The sequence below is a fragment of the Schistocerca gregaria genome, chromosome 8 (assembly GCF_023897955.1).
Source record: "Schistocerca gregaria isolate iqSchGreg1 chromosome 8, iqSchGreg1.2, whole genome shotgun sequence".
Taxonomy (NCBI): Eukaryota; Metazoa; Arthropoda; class Insecta; order Orthoptera; family Acrididae; genus Schistocerca; species Schistocerca gregaria.
Genome location: NC_064927.1, coordinates 136346210 through 136372288, shown reverse-complemented (window position 1 = coordinate 136372288; position 26079 = coordinate 136346210). Strand labels below are relative to the sequence as shown.

The following is a 26079-nucleotide window of genomic DNA, read 5'->3' as shown; positions in this document are numbered from 1 at the left end:
CTCTAGTCCTAAACGTGTTGAGAATTTTCATCTTTTCCAGTAGGAACTTGCGTCCTAGTAGTTTGATGTCCAGCGGCAACTACAACAGGCATCACATCCTTCTATCTTCCTCCCTCCTCCTCCTCCTCCTCCCTCTCCACCTCCTTCACCCTCCAGGGATTCTCTTTAAGGCAAACTAGCCGCTTTTCTGTTTCTGAGTCACGTTTGTTTACGATTTGTTGGTGTGTAGGACGCAAAGTCCTTTGAATCACGCCAGCAGGAGCCCTTCCTTTGATGCTGTTATTGGCCGCCTTGTCTGGTGTGACGAACGGCAGAGGCAGCGAACGATTCTTGGTAGCAAAAGGATTACTAGGAAAGCTTTCCTTTGCGGCTCCCCTTGCACTCATGTCGCTACTGCTGTTACGTATGTTCAGGTCGGCAGGCACATACGCTGTACCTGCCTGTCGGCGCTCGAACCGTTTCTTCGTACTGGCCGACAAGTTACCACGAGCGATGTAACACTTTTGGAGACGAGAGTGATTTAGATTTCTGGAGTATAATTTATTTCTGGAGGTGACAAAGGTTCAGTAGTTTCATAGAAACGCTTCCGTTACACAGACAAGATATTTCACCTTAAATGCTAATTAATGGAATATTATGCTCATAAGCCGAAGAACCCGATAATACCAGTCTGCAACATGGAATTATTATTTGGGGAAACTCAAAGAGACAACATTTCTAGAAAATTAAATCTGGTGTTGTCATTAGAGTGTCCTGCATATGCGTCCTCGAGATGTTTGGTGTCCCATCACATACGCTTAGTATCCTTTATTGTTACCAACATTTTTCTTCGTAAAATAAGATACTACAGTCAAAAACAATATTAAAATCAGAAAAGTACTAAAACCAGAAACAGTCTCCAGAAAAAAAAGAACGATTTGACATTTTGGAGAAAGTTACATCGCTATATATGTATAGATGTTTAGACCGTCTTCGCGGTGGTCTTTATCAGGACAGGACAGTTTACCAGCCCTCAAAGAACCGATGCAAAGAGAGTCGAAACGCCTTTTTCGTTGTTGTTTGTGTGTTTCATAATAACGCGGCTTTACACCCAAGAGGATTTAGTTCAATTGTCTCCGACCGTAGAAGCCTACGAACTTCGGAATAACTTCCTGTTGTCAGTTCCTTCTACTCCATTGTAAAGTAAATTCTCAGGAATTCTTAAAACTAAGGTATTAATTATGTTAGTTAATTAACTTATGTTATCCCTTTAATATTTTAATAACACCAATTTAAGTTAAACTGTTATATCATACTTAAATAGCATGCACGTTTCTACTTCTGTCCACATCTTAAAGTCCCCTTTTCGTGGTATTCATGAAATATGATTCATGTAATGTAGGGTATGTTACGCCACTTCGAAGAAATACCTGGAGCTATACCCGGTACCACTCACTAGAAACTGAAACCGTCTGAAAAAAAACATGTCACGCCATCTTTCACACTTCTCACTCTCCCCTCTATAGTTCTAGGTTCTCTTCTATGGAAAATAAACACAGTCACTCAAATGTGGTTTCAAAAAGATTTGTCTTTGTATAGGAAAATGGCTCTGAGCACTATGGGACTCAACTGCTGTGGTCATCAGTCCCCTAGAACTTAGAACTACTTAAACCTAACCAACCTAAGGACATCACACACATCCATGCCCGAGGCAGGATCCGAATCTGCGACCGTAGCGGTAGCGCGATTCCAGACTGTAGCGCCCAGAACCGCTCGGCCACTCCGGCCGGCTCCTTGTGTAGGACTTTATTACATTTGCATCTTTTTACATACTCTGTTGCCCTGCCTTGCAGTACGGTGACTGTTTAAAACAGATTTAAGTAATGTATCACGGAGGATCCAAACATCAACAGTGGACTGGCGTGACACAAAACAAAACGAAACTGCTGATTTACTGCTATTAACTGAACTAGCTGCCATAAAAAACGAAAGATGTACGCATAATGTCATATTGCAGACCAGGACATTCTAGGAAAATCTAACTTTCCCCCAATTTCTATATGGTACAAAACAAAATTAGGCCAAATAGAACTTAGAAATAAAGTGTTCCAAAAATAATTGAAGAGTAAAGTTCGGAATCGTGGCATTTGTACTGTCAGTGAGACATAGTTTTACGCTTAGATTATTTTCGATGTTTTGTTGTGGACGTCTGTCTTCAAATTTAGTGCTTGATCATATAGAATTGTGTTGTTCATTTGTCCCACTACGTTATGTTACAAACTATGTGCATAGTCGCATACGTTAGCCCAATCACTGTTCTCGTTGGCACACAACTTCCACAAAGCTTGGAATATCTCAGACTGGGTAGTCTTTGTAGCTGATGATTGATTTACGCATCTGCCAAACGAGAGAAGTCTTTCTTTCTACACAAATGACAAGCCAAATTGAAAATTGATGATTTTATTGGGAACGACATTAGACTGTTATTTCTTTACAACAAGTCTTAAATTGTGAATACAGTGTTGCTTGGTCGTAGATGTTTCTAATGGCAGCAGTGACCTCAAGAAAGACACTAGAAAGATATAAATACGAGATTCCGTGGTTGAATTAATTCTCGTGTAACGTCAAACAAAAGTTCTCAATGAAGAAAATATTATCCTTTCATACTTATGAAAAACTGTAAACCTGTACGAGTGCTCGTATGAGATTACCATTAAAAGAACTAATAAATAGAGGCCGATTCTTAATTTTCAACAGGAACGCATTTAATTTCCTCCACCATTTGCGTGTCATTTAAAGAAAATAAAAGTCTTGGTTGCGTAGTCATGCTTCCCAAACTCAAATTGCGAATTCTGCCGCTTATACGACAACCTTTGCAGCAGCTGGGCAACGAGTGCATAAAAATTCAGGCTTGGCAAACCAAATTTTATTGGCACAAATGACGAAGAACGACTTTTAAAACTGCTGTTAACAGAAACGATTTACATGCGAAACAGTGAAAACCATTAGCATACTAATCGCGCGCTTATGAACTCTTCAGGCAGGCAATTTACATTGCCAGAAGCGAAGAAACGGTCGCATTTCAAGAACGTAATTTGAAATTTAAGCTGGCGCAGTCACCGTTATATTCAGAACAGTCTAGCAGACGCTACGGATGACAGTTTCCCTCCACTCAGCGTTTGTTTGGTTTGGTGCCTCCTCTTTCTCCATTTCTCATTTGCATCTATTAATAGCCCCAATCTAAATTAAAACGTGAAAAGAACTAATCATCCAGGGATTTTGATCATGGGAAGACGCGCGCTCGTTTGTGTTTCAGTGTGGAGAGTCTGCAGGCGTGTTGTTTACCAATGCAGAATGAATTAGCGGAGAGGGAAGAATTACGACTTACTGCACTTAACACAAAACCGACCGCTCGTGTTAGTCAAAACCTAGTCGTCGCGGCTTCTTAGGGCGTGTCTGTTTTTCGACCTAGAACTTTGTCCATATACAGCGCCAGGTTTCATCGCAACCGATCAACTCAGTGACAGTGGATGATTTATTTACCACAGAAATGCTCTTGCGCTGCGCTGGAAGGTAGATACGGTGGAGCTCCAGCACCATACCTTCGCCAAGGTATGCTGAAATACACTCCTGGAAATTGAAATAAGAACACCGTGAATTCATCGTCCCAGGAAGGGGAAACTTTATTGACACATTCCTGGGGTCAGATACATCACATGATCACACTGACAGAACCACAGGCACATAGACACAGGCAACAGAGCATGCACAATGTCGGCACTAGTACAGTGTATATCCACCTTTCGCAGCAATGCAGGCTGCTATTCTCCCATGGAGACGATCGTAGAGATGCTGGATGTAGTCCTGTGGAACGGCTTGCCATGCCATTTCCACCTGGCGCCTCAGTTGGACCAGCGTTCGTGCTGGACGTGCAGACCGCGTGAGACGACGCTTCATCCAGTCCCAAACATGCTCAATGGGGGACAGATCCGGAGATCTTGCTGGCCAGGCTAGTTGACTTACACCTTCTAGAGCACGTTGGGTGGCACGGGATACATGCGGACGTGCATTGTCCTGTTGGAACAGCAAGTTCCCTTGCCGGTCTAGGAATGGTAGAACGATGGGTTCGATGACGGTTTGTATGTACCGTGCACTATTCAGTGTCCCCTCGACGATCACCAGAGGTGTACGGCCACTGTAGGAGATCGCTCCCCACACCATGATGCCGGGTGTTGGCCCTGTGTGCCTCGGTCGTATGCAGTCCTGATTGTGGCGCTCACCTGCACGGCGCCAAACACGCATACGACCATCATTGGCACCAAGGCAGAAGCGACTCTCATCGCTGAAGACGACACCTCTCCATTCGTCCCTCCTTTCACGCCTGTCGCGACACCACTGGAGGCGGGCTGCACGATGTTGGGGCGTCAGCGGAAGACGGCCTAACGGTGTGCGGGACCGTAGCCCAGCTTCATGGAGACGGTTGCGAATGGTCCTCGCCGATACTCCAGGAGCAACAGTGTCCCTAATTTGCTGGGAAGTGGCGGTGCGGTCCCCTACGGCACTGCGTAGGATCCTACGGTCTTGGCATGCATCCGTGCGTCGCTGCGGTCCGGTCCCAGGTCGACGGGCACGTGCACCTTCCGCCGACCACTGGCGACAACATCGATGTACTGTGGAGACCTCACGCCCCATGTGTTGAGCAATTCGGCGGTTCGTCCACCCGGCCTCCCGCATCCCCACTATACGCCCTCGCTCAAAGTCCGTCAACTGTACATACGGTTCACGTCCACGCTGTCGCGGCATGCTACCAGTGTTAAAGACTGCGATGGAGCTCCGTATGCCACGGCAAACTGGCTGACACTGACGGCGGCGGTGCACAAATGCTGCGCAGCTAGCGCCATTCGACGGCCAACACCGCGGTTCCTGGTGTGTCCGCTGTGCCGTGCGTGTGATCATTGCTTGTACAGCCCTCTCGCAGTGTCCGGAGCAAGTATGGTGGGTCTGACACACCGGTGTCAATGTGTTCTTTTTTCCATTTCCAGGAGTGTATTTTAACAATATAGTGGTCGTGAGCAGATATATATCCAAGAGGAGGCAAGATTTTAAAATTATCATTTTTATATAACTGAGTAAGTGGATTTGAAATTTGCTTCAGCCCGCATCTCGTGGTCGTGCGGTAGCGTTCTCGCTTCCCACGCCCGGGTTCCCGGGTTCGATTCCCGGCGGGGTCAGGGATTTTCTCCGCCTCGTGATGGCTGGGTGTTGTGTGATGTCCTTAGGCTATTTAGGTTTAAGTAGTTCTAAGTTCTAGGGGACTGATGACCATAGATGTTAAGTCCCATACTGCTCAGAGCCATTTGATTTGAATTTGCCTCAAGGACGTAGTTGGACTAAAAGGTAATTAATATTATCTTTCCTTATATGACTAATAGTTGTCTACCCAACTTATTTCACAATGTCAATTATTTTAATACCTAAAACGTAAACGCCTTTCACAAGTACATGCAAATTAAATCACCAGGCCTGGTAGGGCAAAGAAGGGCCATGAACAGTGACAGATGTTGAGTGATTACTATGAAGCGCATTTAGATGCCCCATACTAGAGTGAGCAGCGATATCACCACGCGACAGAGTTTCAAATGAGCTTCATTGTGGGACTTCAGATGAACTGTTGTTGAGAACGTGCAATGTCCAGATTTTGCATGGGGAACTGAGAGCAGCCGGCCGAGGTGGCCGAGTGGTTCTAGGCGCTACAGTCTGGAACCGACCGACCACTACGGTCGCAGGTTCGAATCCTGCCTTGGGCATGGATGTGTGTGATGTCCTCAGGTTAGTTAGGTTTAAGTCTAGCGGACTGATGACCTTAGAAGTTAAGTCCCATAATGCTCAGAGCCATTTGAACCATTTTTGAACTTGCGAGCAGGCCAACGGCGTGGCTTCAGTGGTAACACCGGTTCCCGTCAGATCACCGAAGTTAAGCGCTGCCGGGCTGGGCTAGCACTTGGATGGGTGACAATCGGGTCTGCCGAGAGCTATTGGCAAGCGGGGTGCACTCAGCCACAGGCCGGCCGCGGTGGTCTCGCGGTTCTAGGCGCGCAGTCCGGAACCGTGTGACTGCTACGGTCGCAGGTTCGAATCCTGCCTCGGGCATGGATGTGTGTGATGTCCTTAGGTTAGTTAGGTTTAAGTAGTTCTAAGTTCTAGGGGACTAATGACCACAGCAGTTGAGTCCCATAGTGCTCAGAGCCATTTGAACCATTTTTTGCACTCAGCCCTTGTGAGGCAAACTGAAGAGGTACTTGGTTGCGGAGTAGCGGCTCCGGGAGAGTGGTGTGCTGACCACATTCCCCTCCATATCTGCACCCAGTGAGGCCTGTGGTCAGAGGATGACACGGCGGCCGGTCGGTACCATTGGGCCTTCCAAGGCCTATACGGACGGAATTTAGGAGTTAGCGTGAGAGCAGGCATACTTATTGGTAAGTCTGGTCGAGTACCTCTGACCACGACAGGGGAGGATCGCCATATTTGCGCGTAGTACACATCTTCCCATCTGTGCTTGCAATTCGAGAATAAGCAGTGAACACTGGCAACTTCCATGTCATCCTGCGCTATTGGTTGCACATTAGCAGCGGCCGGACTGAAGTATTACCGTCGCATGCGTGGTTTCCTCTTAACACCACAAAACAAATAGCTTCGTTTGGAGCGGAACGCAACCGGAAAGCATGAGCTGTTGATAAATAACGCCACGTTGTGTTCATCGATGAATCGCGGTTTTGCACTACCCTGGGTGGCCATCGTCGTAGAGAATGGTAATGATGTTGGATAGATCCCATTCTTCTGATATATTGGAGATGCACTTTACTACTGGCTTGTGGGGAGCCATCGGTTGTGACTTGAAGTCACAGATAGTAGTGACTGTGGCAGTATTTTTCAACAAGATAACGCACGTCCACATGTGTCACGTGTCTCTATGAGCTGTCTGTGTGATGTTGAGATATCAACAACCACTTATATTATTTGTGGGCGAGATTGCCTCAGGAGAGGCATGGCTTCAGTGCACAGGGTGGGCAACATCACTCTGATAAGTGGGCTCTTGCTGCCTGCACTCCATCTTCAGGCCACAAGTGGCCTATCGGGACCATCCGACCGCCCTGTCATCCTCATTGAGGATGCGGATAGGAGGGGCTTGTGGTCGGCACACCGCTCTCCCGGTCGTTATGATGGTATTCTTGACCGAAGCCGCTACTATTCGGTCGAGTATCTCCTTAATTAGCATCACGAGGCTGCTGGGTCTTTGTAAATTTGACTCGATTTTGAACTCACTAAAGTAACATCACATACCCTCTCAACTCATGAAGATTCATTTCGTTTTCTCCTCGTCTTCTGATTATTTCTTTTTTTTGTCAGGCAGTGTATTAAAATAATTTTTTAAATCAATAAGCTGAAATTATATCCTCCTTTGATTAAATGAGGCACATCCAACAATAGGAAATAAAAATATAAAATCTTTAAACAGTATATATCTACCCATATGGCAGTAGTGTTAGGTTGGTAAGGGAAATTAAAAGTCGGAAAACAAGAAACATTCGTTATGTTGTGCAGCCGTACCAAGAAGGTTTCAGAACTCGCTACTGTATGACTGCATGTTTTGCTGTATTGCACTCTACGAAATTGCAGATGATGGCCACTGCTAGGGTGGACTTCTTTTTCGACCATGGCGCAAGAAATATCTTTTATTGTTTTCGACTGTTGCTTTTTGTCTACGTATGATGCACAGACGAACAAACAATATTAACTGTTGTTGCTCTTCAGTATCTATTAAAATTTCTCTGTCATGTAAATCTGAAGGTAGTCTGACCAGGCGACTAGAGAGTTGTTTGTGCACGGAGGAAAGGTCTACCACTGTTGTTATTTAGATATGTAGGAGCAGGTGCGGAGGATAGGCTTTGCGAATTGGGGTCGGCGTTGCCAAAGAACACTACTGTCATGTTTGTGTTGCACTGGTGAGGGGAAACAGAAGTGTGTTGGGAATTCACCACTGCCTTTTGTTTCTAAGAAACTGGACGATAACTTTCTGTTACTCGATAAAGGCAGTAAGCGAAAGCGACAGAGAGAAAACGGAAGACGCTGTTTCGGCGTTGTTCTCTGAAGGTTTTCATCAGTGGTGATTACAGGGCAGCGTCGAAAGTGCTGTCGCGGCAAGAAAACGGTACACAGCAAGACAGGCTAGCACACCTAAGTTAGTCAGTAATAGTCGGATGTTTTATACATCATTCAAACGATTCTTTTATAGTAATGATATGGAACGAGTCAGTTTATAGGAAATGTATACATGATTTGTATTCACATTAATAAACACATTTTTTAATCGTACTCTTGCAGTTACACTTAAAACAACTTTTTGTGGCAACAAGTTTTTAAACAGGAAGTCTTCAACGAAATTGCTTTGTTACCTGGCAGGAATTTTATGGTACTAGGCAAATGAGGAAACATTTTTGTTGCTGCATATTGAACCATTTTCTGAGCCACTGACAGTTTCAATAAGGTTATTTTTCCCGCTTGTGTTGCAAGTATGGACATCGCTTTTCTTCTAAAATTTTAATGGATTATTTATGTCGAATTTCAATTGCTTCTTAGAGTAGCAATTATAGAAAGAACTCAGTAATATGCTTCTTTCAGTTCAAGTTGTCTTTAACACATACATCTAAAAATTTCGAACGTTTTACCCTCTCATGCTCATGTATTGCATCAATTTTTGGAATGACTCTCTTTGTTGTACAGAACTTAATGGAGCGTGTATGTCCTGTTTTCAAAATTTAGGGTGAGTCCTTTACCTGAGAACCACATCATAATTATTTGGAAAATGTCGATTGCCATCCTTTCTGTTGTTTTCTCTCTAATTGAATTTACTTTAACATTATTACCGTCTACAAAAAGTAGCAGTTCTGCTTGTCGAATTTTAAGTGGAAGGTCATCCAAATATACAAGGAATAGGAGTGGGCCCAAAATTGAACCCTATGGGACTCCCTCTGTGATTTCTCTCCAATCACTAAAACTATCCAGCTTTTCAACATTGAATTACTCAGCAGAAGGTTTTGCTTTCTGCTTATTATGATTCAAAGAAGCTGTATAGAAAAGCATCAATTCCACAAAACTCGAGTTTTCCTAAGGGTGTAACATGATCTACACAATCAAACGCCCTGGAAAGATCACAAACAATACCAGCATATGCTGTCCCTTTATCTTGACCACCCTGACTAACTTTTTGTCCATAATTAAAATAGAAAAACGTATCAAACGAATCTTCGTTATCTGTCAGGAAGGCGTCAATCAATAAGATTGCCTTTCCTGTAACTTCGTTCATTATAAAGATATTATCAATAGTACATCCTTCATAAATAGCACCCTATATTTCTTATTTGGTAACCCTTTTTTCCTCTGCAACACCTATTCATAGTGCATCATTCATGTAAACGTGACGTGATTGGAAACGTAAACCAAAATAGATTTAGGCTCTCCTGAACTAACACAGATACGTGGAGTAACGAAACTCTCTCACTTGGTGGAGTTGACAGTAAACAAACGAAAATACAGATAAAACGCTCATAGTTCATCCAGTCAACCGGCTTCAGTTGAAGTCTTGCGTTAGCACAATGTACACAAAGAAAGAAAAGGTAGAAATGTCAGTAATCTGTGAAGAATTTTAGTTGACAGAACAGTATCTGCAATAACGTTTCCTTATTTACAGTACAGGTATATCCATTAGATACTGTAGTACTTTAAAACGATATGTTTTTTTGCAGTAAAGGTTTGTTTATGTTTAGTGTAAATTGTACTCAAATAAACCTTCAACTGGAGATGTTTGTGTGAGTGACCACAGTGTATTTACGTTACTGTCAGCTGCAGCAAGTGTACAAATTACGTCACTCTGAGTACCTGTACTGTGTACAAATGCAGGAGAGTCAAAGTCAATGTTGCGGTATATTTTTGATAACGTCATGTTTGCGTGATAAAAAGACGCACTACTGTTCAAAGAAAGGCAGTCATGCTCGATACGTATTTTATTTTGTTTCTGGACAAGTTATTTGGGGTGTTCAACACAAATGGGAGACCCCCGTTCAGTGAATGCTATAGCCACAGTATTTCCTGTTGTCCTAGGCAATCCCGTTTGCAGTCATTTTCAGATCTTAAAATTGAAAGAGAAAATTTCTGTTTGTAAAATGATCTATATACCAACAATTTGTACTGAAAGAAAAGGAAAGAAACTGACAGAAGATATCATTAAAATTGAACGATGTAATGCTTATTTCAAATGCTATAAATCAAGAACTCGAAATACAGAATGGTGTCCTCACTAAACTTGAGAAGGGCAACATTGCTGTTATTCTGTATGACATTATGTAAACCCGCAGAAAAATTTTTCGCTGGAAATGGCATTATAGCAGTTAAAAAAGACCCAACCAAAAAGTCAACAACTCTCTAAGCAGAAATATTGATAGTACAAACGTTTATACATTCATAATCTGAAAATGGTCTTGTGAAGTAATGAACCCACAAATTCCAAAACTGAGATATCAAATTAAATACCTTTATCAAGATAAATGTACTCGCCATTTAATGAATAACATCGCATGACGATGTTACAAGTTTAGAAAGCTTTTGAACAACACGCTAAAAAGTTATACCCATTTCAGGAACCTTTCAGCGTAAAAAAACAGCTATAAGTTTGCTAAACCAATCGAAAACATAAAAGTTCCAGGTGATGCAAAGTTAGAATCTCTTGACTTCGCTAATTTAAACACTAAAGTGCCGGTGAAAGAGACAATTCAAATAACAAAAAGAAATCTGTTAACACACAAAAGATGAATATTACAAAAATATTTGAGCTTTCTGATTATTTCGCTCTACCACAAGAATAAGGGTCCCGCAATGAGTAACAGCTTAACTGGCGCATTAGTAGAAACATTCACCAATCATCTTGTTTACAGCAAATGGTACACAGATGAAACAATTCTCCTCTTTAGTGCAGTATTGCATTTATAAATAACTTCGCACAAAATTTAAGTTCCGTGCACATAGAAAACAACGTCACTCTTTTATTAAAGCATGAAAACTGTGTTAACTTCGTAACCTTAGTTGTAACCAGAAAACAAAATAAACATGTTTTCTGAATTTCCAGAAAATCAGCCTACAGCATCGTGATAATAAATGCCCATGCGTATCGAGTTCAACGATATAAAACACCACTCTTCAATTCCACGATGGATTATCTAGTATGCCTAATATTACAACAGAGTAAACTAAATAAAGGACTCGATATCCGGAAATAAACTACTATAGTCAGCGATCATAGAACTACTGACCTTACCAACACTTATTGGAAAATTAAGAAACGAAAACACAATAAGGTAAACTAGTCACGAACAGTGAGCAGAAAACGAAAACTAAATATATTGCTGAGACCTATAAAGCCGATATATCAAGAAAAAAATGAGCAATATTTTAAAACTGTTTTCGATATAGATACTGGCAAGTCCCATGGTCCCAGAAATTCCAATACCACATCAAAATATCAAAATCTCTACAGTACTTCCACAGACTAGCCCACACATACAAAAAGAAGCGAGCAGGGAACTTCAGTTTACGTATGTTGATATAGCAGATTTAACAAAATATTTTGTATTTACTTACTAAAACATGAGTACACTTACATCTTGAGTTTACATTCAGCAATGTTCACCTATTATGCTTTTGATGGAGTCGAACCACACAATAACCCTAGGTTCGGTGTGGGGCGGCAGAAGGGTGAAGTGGACTGCGGAAGTCGTCGTGGGGTTGTGGACCACTGCGACTGCGGCGGGAAAGGAGCCTCTTCGTCGCTTCTAGGTCCACAGTTAACATACAACAACTAAAAATTAACCATTTTCGGATTTTTTCTTTTATTTGTAGTGTGAAACTGTGTGTCTTTGCAAATTTCATTATTCTAAGTCGATGTGAAGTACAGTATAGATTCTGATCAATAATTTTTCGAGTATCACAATATGTGACGTAAATGGCCGTATCTTTTGACTGCGTTGACTTACAAGCTTACACGTTTTATGCAGTAAAGGGAACATGGATCTTAAATTTGTATTTGATACGTCTACCCATTCCTAGTTTGGACAAGAAGAGAATAGAAGCTTTCGAAATGTGGTGCTACAGAAGAATTCTGAAGATTAGATAGGTAGATCACATAACTAATGAGGAAGTAGTGAATAGGATTGGGGAGAAGAGAAATTTGTGGCACAACTTCACCAGAAGAAGGGATCGGTTGGTAGGACATGTTCTGAGGCATCACGGGATCACCAATTTAGTATTGGAGGGCAGTGTGGAGGGTAAAAATCGTAGAGGGAGACCAAGAGATGAATACACTAAGCAGATTCAGAAGGATGTAGGTTGCAGTAGGTACTGGGAGATGAAGAAGCTTGCACAGGATAGGGTAGCATGGAGAGCTGCATCAAACCAGTCTCAGGACTGAAGACCACAACAACAGGCGCACAGACAGACGGACAACAAAGCAATCGTATAACCGTTTCATTTTTACAGAGACAAGGAACCCCAAAAACAGACATTACAATAGGTTATCAGAAAAACAGCACTTTGAAATTACGTATTCGTCATAACAATTGACCTAAACGTAACGGATTTTGAACTCAGATGCGTATAAGACGAACTGCAGTGACTGTGATCAGTATTACATAAGCCAAACGGGACGTTCACTTCAACCACGTTTTATAGAGTATTCATATGAAACACAAAATTGAGAATCTGTTACATGACGATTAGTTTGTTTTTAGGGAAAATAGGGGCACCAGAGAAGCAGTTCTGACGTTGTGTTTGATAATGGAAGCAAGGGTGAAGAAAAGGCAAGACACGTTCATATGAGTTGTCGACCTGCAGGAAGCTTTTGATAATGTAAAATGGTGCAAGATTTCTGAAATTCTGGGGTAACTAAGAGTAAGCTATTGGTGAAGACGGTTAACATACAATATGTACAAGAACCAAAAGGGAAGATTGGAAGACCAAGAACGATATAGTAAGGGATGCTGCTTTTCGCCCTGTAGTGCTAAGTCTATACATCGAAGAAACAGTTATAAGAAATATTCAAGAGCGGGATTAAAATTCAGGGGGATGAACGATGTAATGCGCACAGAATACGGGTAAAACATAAAACGACAAAGGTAGTGAAAAGTAGCAGAACTGAGAACAGCGAGAAATTTAACATCAAAATTGGCGATCATGAAGCAGACGAAGTTAAGGAATTGTGCTAACTTGGAAACACAGAACAGATGAGTGACGAAACAAGGACATAAAAGGTAGTCAAGCACAGACAAACAGGGCATTCCTGGTCAAGAGAAATCCACTGGTATCAAACATAGGCCTTAACCGGAGGAAGAAATTGCTAAGAATGTACGTTTTTAGAACTGCACAGTTTAGTAATGATTCATGGACAATGGGAAACCCGCAACAGAAAAGAATCGAAACGTTTGAGATGTGGTGACACAGAAGGATGCTGAAAATTCCAAGGACTGATAAGAAATGAGGAGGGAACATAAGGGAACACTGACAATAAGGGACAGGTTGTAGGACATGTATAAAATACCAGGGGTACCTTCTATGGTACTAGAGAGAGCTGTAGAGGGTAACAGCTGAAGGAGAAGACAGAGACTGCTATACATCCAGAAAATAATTGAGGACGTAGGATGCAAGTGCTAATCTGAGATAAAGAGGTTAGTGCAGGAGAGGAATTCGTGGCGAGTAGCATCAGACCAGTCAGAACGCTGATAACTAAAAAAAGAAAAGAGAGCAACCAAGGAAACATTGCTCGATGTGTTAGAGGAAACTGAAGTCCTTAGGAAGAAGCAGTGCTCTCCAGAATAGACTTTAAATGAACAGTGCGATTGTAATCACAATGAGTATTTTAACAATTTTGAGGAGCTGTTTTCCGGATCTGAAAATTTGACGTCGTGTCTTAAAATGTGAAGCATTAACATACAGAAAGAGAAATGACTATGACGCTAACTGCCTTGTGTTAAACTAAGGAGAAAGAGAGACTGCTTCCGCATGGCACATCTGCACTCGTCCACATCACTTCATCGACAGCAGACAAGGAGCAATAATGCACATAAAGAAAGCGACACCTGCTACCTGCAGGAAACTCATCGACAGTGCAATGTTTCATTTCCTTCATCATGTATCTTGCATCTTATTTGGTAAATTACTTCTTATTTCATGATTATCAGTTGTGGAATTTTTGATTTTATGTGTCAAATTGAATCATGTAACTGTTCACAGTGTTGTGCTCAATAGCAGATTTTGCGTTTGTATCAATCTTAAATAGTAGCATTGTAGAAGACACAGTACTCTTAACGGCACAGCACTTTTTTGTACAACAAGTAATAAGTTACGAAATTTTTGTGTGTGTTGTCTACGAATTTTTATCCTTTTAATACGGTACTTATTGTAAGAATATTTTAAGGACAATATTTTTAATGTCTGAAGATGAGTGCTTGACTAATCGTATCCGGTCATCATTTTATAAATGTGCGAGCAGGACAAATTTTATATATTCGCCGCGCGGGAATAGCCGAGCGGTCTGGGCCGCTGCAGTCATGGACTGTGCGGCTGGTCCTCCCTCGGACATGGGTGTGTGTGTTTGTCCTTAGGATAATTTAGGTTAAGTAGTGTGTAAGCTTATGGACTGATGACCTTAGCAGTTGTCCCATAAGATTTCACACACATTTGAACATTATATATATACATATATCATTATATCATGATCATTACGAGCCCCAAAGAATCTGAGAAAGGGTAAACTGACGCATAGACTCGACCCCGGTTCGCGTTAAGGAATAATTATCCCGCCTCATGTTCCCAGACGTTCCAGGTTTCACATTATTCACAACACGCCCTGAAGTATCATGTCCATGATATTAAGCAATTTGTGGGTGATTTAGTCACCATTAAAAGTCTATAGTGATGGGATATCGGCAGAAAAAGGAAGGCAGCGAACGTGGCGCAAATGTGGCCGATTGCGGCGCTCAGATACCAGCGGCGCCTTAAGATGTTTATGAAGAGCGGTTCGAAACGACGCCGAAGCGGGCCTTCGCACACAGCGGGGTACCTCCCTAAAAGCGTATCGCGTCGCAGATGCGTGGCGCAGAATACGTTCCGGCAGGCCGCCATTAAACAAGCAGCCCGTTAGCCCGGCTGGAATCTCGCTCAGCCGACACCCCCTTCCCGCCGTACGACACTGTTCAACCTGTTCTTCCGCCCCGAAAAATATTTATGATTCATAAAACGTAGTCGCGGCCAGCGTATTTCATTAGTTGCAATTCTGCCGGACGGTATTTTGTGATTTTTTTCCCCCCACCACCTCCTCATCCACTGGCCTCTCTACCTTTTTCTTCCCTTCTTCTATCTCGGGCCTACTGGCTGTCGCACCAATCGGTGGCGTCGTTCTTCGGTGCGCCGAACCCGGCAGAGCTCTGATTGCGTCGCAGGAGCAACGTTCTCCGAGCGCGTGTTCTTTCAGCCGTACGCGAGGACCTTGAACTGATGTGGTTGGTTGAGATTCCAACTCTATCACCGTTGGCCCACCTTTCGTCCAACATCAACCTACGGGTTGCATCGCGAACACTAGTCGTATTAAATGTTACAGTAGCAGTAACGTGCTCGGAATAGAAAGACTGTAAGACACGAATGAAGTCTCTCGCCCTCTACTGTTCAGTCCTAGTATCGACAAAGCAATTACGGCAATAAAAGAAAGAAACGAAATTATAAGGAAATCCACATCTTTAGCTCCTTACAGACGTTGATTAATATCAAACGGGGACAGTTGAAAAATGTGTGCGCCGACCGGGATTCGAACCCGGTACCTCCTGCTTACATGGCAGATGCTCTAACCGATATAGCATAGCCTCCGGTAAAAAAAAAATGGAGAAGTTCTATCTGCATTCTTAGAATCGCAATTATTATGATCTTTGTCCCTTCGTACAAGAAGAATGAGCGTATTTTTCTGTTTCATTATCTTATCGATTCTGATGTTCTAGCTGGCGGACGCTTATTGTTCGGTGCGCGGGGTAGCGGCGCGGTCCGTGCGACTTCCCATGTCGGAGGTTCGAGTCCTCCCTCGGGCATGGGTGTATGTGTTGTCTATATCGTAAGTTAGTTTAAGTTAGATTAAATAGTGTGTAGGCTTAGGGACCGATGACCTCAGCAGTTTGTTCCCATAAGACCTTACCACAAATTTCCAATTTGTTAATTGTTCACTGATACAATTATCTGTAGTAGTAATAGAATTTTATTGAATATATATGAAAGTAATAATTGTGATATGTGTTTTGTCAGTAGTGAGTACCTACCCTGCATATGATTCAGTACGTAATAACTAAATGTTGCCTTGGCCTTTTTGTGTCGGCTCATTATTGTAACGACGCCGTTGGTGACAAAAAGTTCTTTTAATAGTCATTTAATGCTAAAAGTATTAAAAAGAGTAATCTTAATAAACTGAAAACGGCCTCTTTTAGTATTTTCCAATTCATATTAGGCAAGAGGTACAGTTCTTTATTAATAGTAATACCTATAAATGCTTATGCTGCCATTGCACATAGGAAGCTATCCTGGAGCATCCATCCTCACAGAAAAAATAATTAAGAATTTTTTTTAAATGGGTTATCGCGTAATATTAAAGAAAGATTTTTAATCTATCGTGAGTTAAGATGGATGTCTTCACGTTGGGATAAGTATGATATTTCTGGCGATAGCGCCCAGAGAATAATTAGCGTGGCTTTTAACAAACATAAAAGAGTACATTCAAAACCATTTCATACAATAGGATTAACGGCACAGTTATCGTTGTATGAAGCAGTATTCAATTTAATTCATTCAAAAAAATTAAGCGATACCGACTGAGCCACCGAGGACAGAGGATACTGCGACTGCAGAGATTATCTTTGGCACGCTCCCCGTAAGACCCACACTTTCGAACTTTCTGTCCACACACTACATTTGTAGTTGCCCCTGCCCCCCCCCCCCCCCCCCAAGTGCCCCCGTTGATATTTATCAACGCCTGTAGGCAGCTAAAGGTCTGGATTTCATTATAATTTTATTCTTCGAGAGCTACAAGATCAGCAGTGGTATCTGTACAGATACCAGCTTCATACAAAAGAAAGGTTCTATGTGAAAGGATGTCTAGATTCGCTGATGCTATCTACAGAGAAAGTCAGCAAGAACTGCAAGGCCTGTTGAATGTAATGGTCAATGTAATGAGCACAGAATATCGAGTGAGAGTAAAACGTATAAAAAGGGAGGTGATGAAGAATATCGCAAATGAGATTACCGATAAACTTATTATCAAAATTTGAGATCGTGAAGTGAAAGAAATGAGGGAATACTGCTGCAATGGAAGCAAAATGGCAAAAGGCGGACAAAACAGGAAGGATGTAAAAATCAAACCAGCACATGCAAAGAGGACAGAAGCCAAAATAAGTCTACTAGTATCAAACAAAGGCCTTAATCATAGGAAGAAATTTCTGAGAATTTCCATTTGGAGCACAGCATTGCATCGAAGTGAACCGTGGACTGGAAAAATTGGAAAAGAAGACTAAGCGTTTAAGATGTGGCACTGTAGAAAGAAGTTGACGATTGGGTGGACAGATAAGATAAGAAATGTGGTCGTTCTCCGCAGAATCGGCGAGAAATAGAACATGTTGAAAACATTGACAAGAAGAACGGACACGTTGGCTAGACGAGCGTTAAGCTCATCTCTAAATGAGACCGCGTATGGAGCACTAGCACGACCCATTCCTTAGTACTGCTCGAGTTTTCGGGATCCCCACATGGTCGGATTAAAGAAGGTAATGGAAGCAATACAGAGGCGTCGTGCCAGATTTGTTGCCGGTAGATTCGATCAACATAAGAGTATTACGGAGATGCTTCGTAAACTCATACGGCGGGCCTGGGTGGCCGAGCGGTTCTAGACGCTATTAGTCTGGAACCGCGCGACCGCTACGGTCGCAGGTTCGAATCCTGCCTCGGGCATTGATGTGTCTGATGTCCTTAGGTTAATTAGGTTTAACTAGTTCTAAGTTCTATGGGACTGATGTCCTCAGAAGTTAAGTCCCATAGTGCTCAGAGCCATTTGAACTATTTTTGAACTTAATGCTTTATTAAGATAGACTGCCGTCGTGATGTTTCTGTAATAAGCTGAATTTAACTTTTATAAGTACAGTGAATATTTTAATTGCATTTTCCATTAGTTTACTAAATGCAACAGTAATCATCAAAGAGAAATTAATCAGCAGCAGAATTTTCTTTCGCGATATCTAAAACAATCCGACAATGCTAAAGTTGTTAACAAATTCTACGCCCGTAGAAGCCTACTGGTTCTAACGATGTCATTAAACCAGTGTAGGTTTATTTTCGTCTATTAATGAATTGCCTTGACGGTTGATCGATCAAGAGCGGGAATGGTAGAATTTTACGAATATATGACGGGAGTGACAAGTGCTTGTTAGAGGATTTCCTTATCAATACAAGTGCCTGAGAGACGACTTTCCTATCAATCTCCTGGATAGTTTTGTTTCTCAAATCAACAGAGTGCGTTATCATGCAGTAGCACAGGTGATGTAGTTTTGTCGCTCGATTTTCTTACACTGCGACCGAAATGTGTCTCAGTTGTTGCCAACAAATTCCAGCACCCCTTGGGGCAGAATTCGTAGCCCAAAACACACTTTTGGAGTTATCAGATGTGAAATATTATGTTCACATTATTCTTTGCTCGGGATTACGTCTTTAGGTGGGGCTCAGCTCTTCATTTCTTCTTAGGAAGTTAACGATAAAGGCATCATAACACGTCACCACTAACAGTACTGCATAGGAATGCTCAATGAGCGACCTGATGTTCAATAATAGCCTCTCCGTTGATTTTTTTTTTGCTTCGTATTACAGCATGCAGTACTCCTACACAAGACTTCTGAAGTTTGCCTGCTGAATGCAAATGCCGCATGATGGTAAAAATGGTAGTGTATCACATATATCTGTAGTCGAGACTTCCTTATGTGGAGAAACATTCATGCCAGAACGATCTTTATTGTAACAAGAATATCTTTTTTGGCGTATTTTTCCCAATAGCACTCGCTCTACACACAGTTCAAATCTTTCTAGGTGCCTTCTCTGCATTCACCTCTCAGTTATACCAAAAGTAAACGTTGTGTTGCAGATGTTACACGTTTTTCCACTTGCGAGTCAATTTTACAATGCTTAACTGTAGTTCATGATTTTCAAGTATGCAAAATCCAATGCTTAAGTGCAAGATGATAACTAGAGCTTCAAATTCGAAAATGACAGTTGATACATACACTGACAGCGTGGCACAGCGTTCACATGGACGGCGCCGGATTTCAGGCGGCGGGTGGCGTCTGGCCGGTGGCCGGTAGCCGCTGCAGCGCGAGGAAACGCTCGAGCGTAAGCTGTTTTGAGCGCGACGCAGCCACGAGCTGTCCTGCGGAATTGTTTCTGGTATACTGGGTATTGCTGGTGGGTAGAATGTCAAGCGAATTATCTTCGATGTTCAATCAGACTCATAACTTTAGACCGAAATGTGGTTAAAACAATACAGTTGGACGCGAACAGGCGACTTAAAGTTTAGAATGCACGACGTTTACCACTAGACCACAGGCTCACACAATCCGAAAACATCTCGGAAGTAGACAAAACTTCCTCCTAACACTTCTGCATCTTACAGTGTTGCCAGATTGTGCAGATGGCCGGACTTATAGAGTTGTCAGGGGTGGTCAGTTTTATTGGCCACCTTAAGTGAACCACTCGGACTTAGTATCTGTGGCGGCCGGTCGGTGGCCAGTTTTTAAGACTGTGAATTTCGCCTAGGGAAGAGGAGGACAAAGTAAGACGAATTAAGGCTCGTACGAAGACATAGATAGCCGTTTTTCCCTGGCTGTATTTCTGTGCGGAACAGGAAAGCAGTTGTACAAGGTATCTTCCGCTATGCGCCATACTGTGGCTTGTGGAGAATGTATTTAGATGTAGTTGTAGATGAAGACATCAAGGAATAATCCCTAGTACTTGATGGAACCGTAGTGATAAAAGCTGTGGGTTGGAATATATCCAACAAAAAGGTTGGGTGCGAGAACTATTCTGCAAAGGGGAGGTAGCACAGGGAAACAATTCGTGGCGCTCCGCATATCAGTCAGAAGACTAAGGTCTCCAAAAGGAAGAAGCACTAAGGTCAGTTCTACCCCACTCGACGTACACATGTCAACACAGTTGCTTACAAACACATACACAAATTTTTAATATTTGACTAGAACGGTTATTAACAATGTATCACAAACAAAATAGTCCAAACAGTCTCTAGCCGTATCCCTCTGATTCCGAGCAAAGTCATCGAAAAGTCTCCTCCCTCTGTTACCAGGCGTATTGAAAATCTCCTCCAAAACATCCCCAATTGGGAATCCGTCTGCCCCATTCTCTTCTTATTGGAATATTCGACTGAAAAGGACAAAGTTCTGGAATAGCCAGCCCAGTGCTCACGAGTAGGGAACGAAAGATGAGCAAACAAACAAAATTTCGTGATGGACCATGACGGAAACTACACTGGGAACTAACATACTGGAGTCGGAAAACTTAATATATCTGTTTGTGACACTGCTAACGCATGGTAGTGGGGTGACGATAGAGTCGAAGGCACTCTTTTACAATCCTGATGAAGAAATTTTCGCCACTAGCACGTAGTTGGAAAGAGGGAAAGCGATGGCATATATTTCCTGACCAGCAGACTATGAGTGACTATGCTGGGTATAATTCTAAACCAGCACACTATCTCATGGACTGGAAACCTGTGACACATCGTGAATTGTCCGTCGGTGATGTAAATATCGATGGAACCGTTGTTGCTGTTCTACATCTACATCCATACTCCGCAAGCCACCTGGCGGTGTGTGGCGGAGGGTACCTTAAGTACCTCTATTCCAGTCTCGTATTGTTCGTGGAAAGAAGGATTGTCGGTATGCTTCTGTGTGGGCTCTAATCTCTCTGATTTTATCCTCACGGTCTCTTCGCGAGATAGACGTAGGAGGGAGCAATATACTGCTTGACTCTTCGGTGAAGGTATGTTCTCGAAACTTCAACAAAAGCCCGTACCGAGCTACTGAGAGTCTCTCCTGCAGAGTCTTCCACTGGGTTTATCTGTCATCTCCGTAACGCTCTCGCGATTACTAAATGATCCTGTAACGAAGCGCGCTGCTCTCCGTTGGATCTTCTCTATCTCTTCTATCAAACCTATCTGGTACGGATCCCACACCGCTGAGAAGTATTCAGGCAGTGGGCGAACAAGCATACTGTAACCTACTTCCTTTGTTCTCGGATTGCATTTCCTTAGGATTCTTCCAATGAATCTCAGTCTGGAATCTACTTTACCAACGATAAACTTTATATGATCATTCCATTTTAAATCACTCCTAAGGCCTACTCCCAGATAAGTTATGGAATTAACTGCTTCCAGTTGCTGACCTGCTATTTTGTAGCTAAATGATAAGGGATCTATCTTTCTATGTACTCGCAGCACATTACACTTGTCTACATTGAGATTCAATTGCCATTCCCTGCACCATGCGTCAATTCGCTGCAGATCCTCCTGCATTTCAGTACAATTTTCCATTGTTACAACCTCTCGATACACCACAGCATCATCTGCAAAAAGCCTCAGTGAACTTCCGATGACATCCACAAGGTCATTTATGTATATTGTGAATAGCAATGGTCCTATGACACTCCCCTGCGGCACACCTGAAATCACTCTTACTTCGGAAGACTGCTCTCCGTTGAGAATGACATAGTGCGTTCTGTTATCTAGGAACTCTTCAACCCAATCACACAATTGGTCTCATAGTCCATATGCTCTTACTTTGTTCATTAAACGACTGTGGGGAACTGTTCTAAAGGAGTGAGCTGTGTGTGGTTGTCAGGTTTTGTCCTATCCTTTCTCCTGCTATCGTCAACACAAAAACGGAGCAAAAAATCTACATGCGACCATCACTCTCGGCTACACTCAAACAGGATACGATATTGTTCGCACAAACAAAGTTGACACTCGGCGCAGTGGCTTACGGGAGCGACTGTAAACGGGAAAAGCCTTTACGGTCGCTCCCATCAGACACCGCGCCGAGTGTCAACTTTGTTTGCGCTTGCAATACAATCCTCATACTTCGCGAAGGAAGAAAACTTGTTCCATCTATTGCTCGGTGTCTTTCAGCCAACAAATTCATACGACTCTTTCTGTTTATAGTGCCACAACTACGTCAGATTCTACTTTCTACATTCCTATTTATGTTATTACGCCTTCGGTGCCCTGCTTTGTCATTAGAGCGGCGACAAAGGCAGCTCCGATGTACGGCTTACCCGTAGGAGGCGGCATCGAACGAAAAATATCAAAATTTACTCATGGGTAGCATTGTAAGAAGAGCATCTACTCATTAAAAAGAAAGAAAAATGTTGATACATCGATGTATCAATACTTATCTTTGATAAAAGGATTAGAGCAATGGTTCCCCTACTTTTCTTCCGACGAAACACTTTGAGGATCTTTGTACTTTGATGGAACACCATGTTACTTTAAAAGTTAATAAAATTTTTAAAACTGGGAAAATTGGTTTTATTCAATGATTCTTCAATTTTAAATCATAACTAAAACTAATAACACAGAAATCATTGTAAAAATTTTAAGAAGTTATTAGTATCATCGAAATGTCGTAAGAAATGTCGTGTAATTAGTAGTTTTTCGTTATTCTCTTATTCACTTCCCGTAGAACACAGTTCGGGAAACCTTCGATTAGATTACACCAGATTATTTAATGAATCGAACTCAAAAACTTCGTACCTCGCGAATTATGAGTGATACAATTTTGCAGGTACATTCAATGGTTTATGTGAGTACTGTATATAAAATGTATCGCGAATAGAATTAGCACGAAAGGAATAATAAGTTAGAACGTCAAGCCTGATGCAGCACTTTGCGGACGTTATCAACAATTAAAACCTTCGTCGTAAAGGTCTAAAATAACGTCTGAAGTTTGCTTGAAGTCGCTAAATACTGTCATTCTCAAATACTGGGTAATTAGAGCGCCGTAAGTTCTGTTGCCTCAAGATATACACACTGTTTATAACTGTAATACTCCACTTTGTCTACTAAATCTTCAACATAAAATTCTAGCTCTTAATTGGTGGTTACGAGAGTATTTTAAACTTTTTAACAGCATGGAGCATCAAAAATTAAATTGTTGCTGTCTCTCGAAGCCGTTACACAGGCAGGTTGCAACTGTCATCGGCCTAGGATTAGCCGTTTAGTAATACACATTCTGTAACAACTCCAGTCTCTTTATATTTATAAAATCTGTCTATAATAGAGAAACACAAACGATTTTAATAAGTATTAAATAGAATAATACAGGCATTCAATCAGGTAATGGTTTAATTGTCATTTCAAACAACAATTTTTGAGAATGACAGGCAAAGGTCCCGAGTTCGAGTCTCTGTCGGGCACACAGTTTTAATCTTCCAGGAAGTTTCATATCAGCGCACACTCCGCTGCAGAGTGAAAATCTCATTCTGGAAACATCCCCCAGGCTGTGGCTAAGCCATGTCTCCGCAATGTCCTTTCTTTCAGGAGTGCTAGTTCTGCAAGGTTCGCAGGAGAGCTTCTGTAAAGTTTGGAAGGTAGGAGACGGATACAGGCAGAAGTAAAGCTGTGAGTACCAGGCGTGAGTCGGGCTTCGGTAGCTCAGATGGTAGAGCACTTTCCCGCGACAGGCAAAGGTCCCGAATTCGAGTCTCGGTCGGGCACACAGTTTTAATCTGCCAGGAAGTTTAAACAATTTTTGAAAATTTGGGGACGTAAAACATGAAATTACAGAATAGATTATCAGAAGAACAGGTGAATAGTACTCAGAAGTAAATGAATTTAATCTTACCTGAACTTTCCATTCTCTCTCCGTATAGTCACTCTAAAACAATGTTTTATACAATCATTTTCGCTGACAATCTGTTAGTCTGACAACTTGCTGCCTGCCTTTGAAAATAAATGCTCCGAGTCTCCGAATCAGAGGGCACTGATGTCACACTGCTTTAAACTAAAAAAAAGAAAAAAGAAACAAGTAAGTTGGACCGTGAATACAAGAAAATTTTAAGTGAACGAAATGTGAATGAAACCTTCCGTAGATGGGCTAAGCTACGCAAAAAATTTCGTACAGTCGCTCTCCCGCGTGGCACTCGTTCAGTTATTGACCAGTCGGTGCTCAGGAGTTCAGTCGGTGAAAGCGTCAGAACTGAGTTACGCTATGAAAAATTTCGTTACGTGATATAAATGTTGTATATCATTAATAGGTTCATCCGTTAAGGCACCCACTATAAAGTAGTGATACGAGTAAATGTAGGGACTGAAAGTTGCTGTTGTTGTTGTTGTTGTGGTCTTCAGTCCTGAGAATGGTTTGATGCAGCTCTCCATGCTACTCTATCTTGTGCAAGCTTCTTCATCTCCCAGTACCTACTGCAACCTACATACTTCTGAATCTGCTTAGTGTATTCATCTCTTGGTCTCCCTCTACGATTTTTACCCTCCACGCTGCCCTCCAGTACTAAATTGGTGATCCCTTGATGCCTCAGGACATGTCCTAACAACCGATCCCTTCTTCTAGTCAAGTTGTGCCAAAAAGTCCTCTTCTCCCCAATTATATTCAACACCTCCTCATTAGTTATGTGATCTAGTCATCTAATATTCAGCATTCTTCTGTAGCACCACATTTCGAAAGCTTCTATTCTCTTCTTGTCCAAACTATTTATCGTCCATGTTTCACTTCCATACATGGCTACACTCCATACAAATACTTTCAGAAATGACTTCCTGACACTTAAATCTATACTCGATGTTAACAAATTTCTCTTCTTCAGAAACGCTTTCCTGGCCATTGCCAGTCTACATTTTATATCCTCTCTACTTCGACCATCATCAGTTATTTTGCTACCCGAATAGCAAAACTCCTTTACTACTTCAAGTGTCTCATTTCCTAATCTAAGTCCCTCAGCAACACCCCACTTAATTCGACTACATTCCATTATCTTCGTTTTGCTTTTGTTTATATTCATCTTATATCCTCCTTTCAAGACACTGTCCATTCCGTTCAACTGCTCTTCCAAGTCCTTTGCTGTCTCTGACAGAATTACAATGTCATCGGCGAACCTCAAAGTTTTTATTTCTTCTCCATGGATTTTAATACCTACTGCAAATTTTTCTTTTGTTTCCTTTACTGCTTGCTCAATATACAGATTGAATAACATCGGGAAGAGGCTACAAACCTGTCTTACTCCCTTCCCAACCACTGTTTCCCTTTCATGTCCCTCGACTCTTTCAACTGCATCTAGTTTCTGTACAAATTGTAAATAGCCTTTCGCTCCCTGTATTTTACCCCTGCCACCTTTAGAATTTGAAAGAGGGTATTCCAGTCAACATTTTCATAAGCTTTCTCTAAGTCTACAAATGCTAGAAACGTAGGTTTGCCTTTCCTTAATCTTGGAAGATAAGTCGTAAAGTCAGTATTGCCTCACGTGTTCCAGTATTTCTACGGAAACTAAACTGATCTTCCCCGAGGTCGGCTTCTACTAGTTTTTCCGTTCGTCTGTAAAGAATTCGTGTTAGTATTTTGCAGCTGTGTCTTATTAAATTGATTGTTCGGTAATTTTCATATCTGTCAACACCTGATTTCTTTGGGATTGGAATTATTACATACTTCTTAAGTCTGAGGGTACTTCGCCTGTTTCATACATCTTGGTCACCAGATGTAGAGTTTTGTCAGGACTGGCTCTCCCAAGGCCGTCAGTAGTTCCAATGGAATGTTGTCTACTCTGGGGGCCTTGTTTCGACTCAGGTCTTTCAGTGCTCTGTCAAACTCTTCACGCAGTATCGTATCTCCCATTTCATCTTCATCTACATCCTCTTCCATTTCCATAATATTGTCCTGAAGTACATCGCCCTTGTATAGACCCTCTATA

The 26079-nt window shown here is 42.0% G+C and overlaps 1 protein-coding gene across 3 annotated transcripts in view; it reads left to right on the top strand.

The window, feature by feature from the left end:
• LOC126284886 (uncharacterized) overlaps nucleotides 1-26079 on the top strand; it is a 687599-nt gene that overhangs the window by 554437 nt on the left and 107083 nt on the right. The window lies entirely within an intron of this gene.